Raw genomic sequence first — 6,000 nt, 5'->3', positions numbered from 1 at the left:
TTCTTAGTTTGATCTTGAGGTCTGTACTGGTTAGATCTCTCTTGGTTGCTAGATCTCTCCATAGAGCCAGGGATTGGTGTATATCGTGGTTCATATTTATTTTGGTTAGCTAACCTTTGAGTGTGATGATTAGAAAAATTAGTTATGGTGTGATGGTTAGGGGTGTACTGGTTGTGTCTGTTAGGATGATTCTGTTCTCCCAATCTATTCCCCATATTAGAATGTTCCAAATCATGGTGTTCATTCCTATTGTTATATGGTCTATCATAATTAGATTGTGTGTGATGATTAGGTTGTTGACGTCTGTTATTGTGATAATCCCTCGTATAAGGTGAATTGTATTGTCTGGGTCTATTATAAAAATGAGATCTGTTGTTTCTATATGTATTATAAACTGGCTGTGGATATCCAGATTGTGTATGTGTGTTAGCATTATGGTGATTATCAGAGTTGTAATCATTCATATATCTATTATTGGAATTGTTGTCATTCTGTCTCTCATGCATATGTCCAATAGGCTTGTTCATGGTATTCTCATATGTGGGGTGGTGTTGGGGTTGTACTGGTTGTGTCTGTTAGGATGATTCTGTTCTCCCAATCTATTCCCCATATTAGAATGTTCCAAATCATGGTGTTCATTCCTATTGTTATATGGTCTATCATAATTAGATTGTGTGTGATGATTAGGTTGTTGACGTCTGTTATTGTGATAATCCCTCGTATAAGGTGAATTGTATTGTCTGGGTCTATTATAAAAATGAGATCTGTTGTTTCTATATGTATTATAAACTGGCTGTGGATATCCAGATTGTGTATGTGTGTTAGCATTATGGTGATTATCAGAGTTGTAATCATTCATATATCTATTATTGGAATTGTTGTCATTCTGTCTCTCATGCATATGTCCAATAGGCTTGTTCATGGTATTCTCATATGTGGGGTGGATATTAAACCTCCTATTGTTATTACGGTTAAAAGTGTATACCTCACCCCTGGAATAGTCACCCCCATCCCTGGTCAGTTTCTTATTTTTCTTTTCAATGATTTCATTTTGATAGTCTTCTGCATGGTCATATGCTGACTTCCTATCTTTTTCAGAGTCATGATGGGTGATAAATTTCTCAAGCTCTTTTTGAGTCTTATCTATCTCAATGCCAGCTTCATTGTACAATTTCTGTCTATGTTTCATTAAAATATCGATGAAGGTAAGACCACAGACATTGAGGGCATCTTCCCACTCTTTTTGTACCCCAGGGTCTTCCTTGAAAGAACAATTCTTCAATACTCTAAGGCCTCTGGGGATTTGATTTTTAGTTTTATATTTTAAGAGTGTTTCATAGTCCCACCAATGTCTGTGTTCTACCTTCAACAGATTTTCAAGTCTATTAAAAAGTGTTTGCATAGAAGGGTCAGGATCATTAGCTTCAATACTAGACACAGTTGTCTCTAGACCACTATTGGTTTTCCTCCTATTTGATCTCTCTATGGCAGATAACATATCTAAGATTAGGTCGACTACCCCTAGTGGCCAAAACAGAAGCACTAAACAGTGATTCTTGTGATCAACAAAGAAAGTGAAGGGGCGCCCTACTAATAGATCAGTCAGACGATTTGAATAACACAAGGGAAATATCCTTCCTAATGTGTCGCTTGCAAAATATATATATATCTATATATATATATATATATATATATATATATGTATGTGCATAAAAATGAAATTAGTGAAAGTGAATAAATGTGAGTGCAGAAATGTAACCAACAAATTGGTATCAAGTAAGTGGTAAAAATATATATAGGAGACACTAATGGTCAAAAAATGAACAATACTCATATATTTATCTAAAATAATACTAGATATATAACTGGTAATAAAATATAAGAATTATATATCATACAATATACAGTGTTAACCAGTGTTAACCACTAACAATGTGATACAAATAATCATAAGAGGCAAACAAAGTGATAAATGATGTGAAAGTCTCTATAGAGAAAGGAGGCAGCTATCTGTGATGATCCAGGCCAGGATCCAGGAGCAGCAATCTATGGAAAGAAAAAACAGAAGTGCCACATGGCCCAATATTGTTTGGTCCAGAACTAGTAGATCTTAGAGTAATGAGTAAACTCACATTTAGTAGATCACCTCAATTAGTGCTAAATATGCAGTCTGGGATCTATTCGGTCACCCAGAAGACCAACTTCCTGCATAGGAGCTGATGTCTGTGTAGACAGAAAGGAGACACAGCTGCCTATATGGCCTAGTATTGTTGGTACAAAGATATAGATACAAACAATGAGAGGAATGGTACTCACAATGGATAAAGCACCTCTTGTGATGCTATAGAGGCATGAAGGGATCAATTCAGTCACCCAACAGACTTGTGGCCAGACATCCAAGTGGATTCAGTGGTGCAGAGGATCCCACAGTAAACCGAAAGGAGATATTCCTCAGAAAAAGGAAAAAATATATATCCCAAAGAAGATACAGCAAGTGTTCAAATGCTAAAAATGACTTTAATAAAAATTATAAAATCACAGGCAACGCGTTTCTCAGCCAATGGCTGTTGTGGGTTTTGGCGTGGATTCTGTCTAGGATAGCGGTTTTCTTTGTGGTTTTGATGAGGTAGTGGTGGGTGGTGACAGCTTCTTTGTAGGCGGATTTGTCCGAGGGGGACTCCATGTTCTCTCTAATTGTCTGCAATGGCGTTTGGAGTCCTGGAGGGTGGCGGTGAACCAGCTGGCCTTGTTGGTGGGCTGGCAGCTGGACGGTTTCTTGAGAGGGGCAAGGGTATTTGCACAGTCTGTGATCCAGCGATGTAGGTGGCGGGCGGAGGAGTTGGCGTCAGTGGAGGTCACTGGGGGGGACTTGATCAGGGTGGAGTGCAGTTGTTCTTGGGTGATGTTGTTACAGTTTCTGCGGGGCGGGTGGTGATGCCGGAGGTGCGTGGTGGGTTTGTTGAAGGAGAAGTGTATGAAGTGATGGTCAGTCCAGTGGAGTTCGGTTATGTGGTTGACTTAGATGTGGTTGCCTGCGGAGAAGATCGGGTCGAGGGTGTGTCGGGCTTTGTGGGTTGGGGAGTTTACAAGTTGCTTCAGTCCAATGGTTCCAAGGTTTTCCAGGAGGTTGGTGGTGTTGTCGTCATTGGGGTTGTCTAGATGGAAGTTGAGGTCGCCGAGTAGGATGTAGTCCTTTGAGGCGATGGGTGCAAGGTGGTCGGTGATGGAGTCACAGAAGGCAGGACGCGGTCCTGGAGGTCTGTAGATGAGGGTGCCACGGAGGGTGGTGTTGTGGTTAACCTTGATTTTGAAGTGTAGATGTTCCCAGTCTGGTGAGTGATCATCGGAGGTAGTTGTGACTTGGATGGAGTGTTTGTGGATGATGGCAATGCCTCCTCCAGGTCGATTGCTGCTGTCTTTGTGGGAGATTTTATAGCCATCGGGGATGGCGATGGCGATGTCCGGCGCTAATGTGGGGTTGAGCCCGGTTTCGGTGAGGAATGCGACGTCTGGGGAGGTGGAGTCGAGCAGGTTCCAGATTTCGATGGTGTGCTTGTGGATGGAACGGGTGTTGAGGAGGATGCAGTTGAGGTTCTCGCGGCTGTTTGAGTGAGGGATGTTTGGTAGGTTTGTGGTCGGGAGGGTGATAAAAGAGCAGTTGCGGCAGGTGAATGGTCCTCTAGTGTTCGTTGGGGATGTGAGGTGGCATGCTGATGATTTACTGATGTTGAGAGAGCGAAGGGTGCTGGTATTATAGTGGTGGCGGGTGCAGAGGTCATGGTTCGTGGCGCTGGGTGCGGTCCAGGCGCGGACGGGCGCTGACAGGCTTACCTTTGGTGCACTTTCGGCGCGCCATCTGCGCGTCCGCTGCGCAGTCGCACAGCGATTGCAAGTATATAGAGCTGGAGGGGGAAGGGTTGAAGCAGGAAGTCAGAACAATACAGCAGGGCAGGGAGTCCCAGAAGAGTCTTTGGTTATGATGAGTGCAAAAGGGAATCCCCATTTGTACTGTATCTGTTGTTTCAGGAGAAGCAGGGTGAGGGGTTGTAAGGCACTTCTGCGTTGCAGGGTCCGTAGGCTTAAGTCTTGATAGAACTGAATTATGTTTCTCTGAAACTTGAAGGTAGGGTTTTTCCTGGAGACCTGTAGTATTTTCTCTTTATCCGGAAAAAAGGTAATTCTGATTACTACATCTCTAGGGGGTAGCCCATTCTTCGGTTTAGCTTTTAAGGCTCTGTGAACTCTTTCTACATGGAAGACATAATCTTCCGGAGTTCCTGTGATCTGACTGAAGAGTTGGGACAAGTATGCTGGTAGATCTTAGTTATTTCTTCTGGGACTCCCTTTAATATGATGTTATTTCTCCTACTTCTATTTTTGAGATCCTCCAGCTTGACCTGGAACTCCACTAGAAGTAGTTGTTGTGAGGAGAACGTTGGCAACATTTCGTCTATATTACCCACAATGGAGTCCTGTTGGTCTTCCAGGGTCTCAATTCTTCCTCCCATGTCTGTAAGATCTGATTTAATCTCTGATAAACTACTTGTGACAGATGTGTGGATTGAGTCAATCTTTTCCCATAGCTTTTCAAAATTATCCGCAATGTCTTTTTTAGAGAGGGTGCCTTTGTTAGGGGGGTGTTGTCATCTGGTAGTTTTGAGGATTCTGAATCTTCCCCTATCTCTGCTTCTTTGGGAGTCTTGCCAGATTGGGAGGGCTTGAAAAAAGTGAACATATTTGTAGACTTCAATGACTCGTCTCCCTTTACTGTTCTCCTAGAAGCCATGTTTTAAGAAATTTTCTTTATTGTATTTATTGCGTCTATGAGATCATCAGTAGGATCGCCAAATCTCAGCTAGGTATTGCAGTTAGGTTTGTTCTGGTGTCAGTGTCTTGCGATACATATAGTAGTATAAGCGTTTGGAATGATATCATTAAGTAAGAAGAGAATCTCAGGCATCAGTTGAAAACATACAAAATATATGAGTTTACATTATTGCAGTTAGTGAGCCGGATGGTCTCCCCCCCCTACTTCATCTACACCCTTACATCATCTTTCATGGGTTAGGAAGTGTGATTGATAGAGAGATGAAGAGTCATTGCAAAAAGTGTCTCTATGATTGTACTACCTTCACCCTGACTTCATACCGCAAGGGCTAATTAGTTCTTGGTGGGAATGAGTGTCAGGGTGCCAGGAATCAGACTGAGACGAGAAGTGCAAAAATAATCACACCTTTATTAATATCAAAAAATAATAAAAAGTCCACAAGTCAAATAACAAGCCAGGAGTCAAAACCAGAGCTGGTAGTCAGACGAGCCGAGTCAGGAGCCAAAGCGAATAGTCAGACGAGCCGGAATCAGAAACAAGGAAAACAGCAGAGTCAGGAACAAGCCAGGGATCAGGAACCAGGAAGGATGTCAGGCAGCCAGGTAATACACAGGAACTCTCTCAAACAGGTCTGAGACAACGCAAAGGCAAAGCATACTGAACAGAGGCACTTTAAATAATAAGTGATGACATCACAATTCTGAGACTGCATCCTGTCTCACATGGATGATGCACACCAGTCTGGCCATAAAAGGAAGTGCAGGAAATGAGCAGCATCCCCCACAATGCACCATAGTCAGGAAGAGAGGTGAGTAAAATGGCTGCCAGCAGCACATGGCAAACAAACAGGGAAAAAACCCTGACATAGAGGTCGTTGTCCTCACACGTAGCTGTAGTCTGACACTGACCTATGTTTAGCAATAATGATAAGAGAGTAAACTCAGGCAGGGGTGGTGTCAGATCAAAGCTAATATTTATTTGATCTGTATTGCAGTTTAATGGGCCGCAGCCCTCCCAGATAATTGTGAGTTGATCTCCCTTAATCCCCTTTTAGAGAAGAGGAATCTCAGCCCAAGTGTCCCACACAATTAAGCTTTGTGGCCTCCAGTTAGAAAGCACCGGTCTTTAAAGAATCTGTTTTATCCACCTTTACCCTTCTAGTGTTTCTAGGG

Source organism: Bombina bombina, chromosome 1 (assembly GCF_027579735.1).
Source record: "Bombina bombina isolate aBomBom1 chromosome 1, aBomBom1.pri, whole genome shotgun sequence".
Taxonomy (NCBI): domain Eukaryota; kingdom Metazoa; phylum Chordata; class Amphibia; order Anura; family Bombinatoridae; genus Bombina; species Bombina bombina.
The sequence above is the reverse complement of the archived record's forward strand: the minus strand, read 5'-3'. Positions refer to the sequence as shown.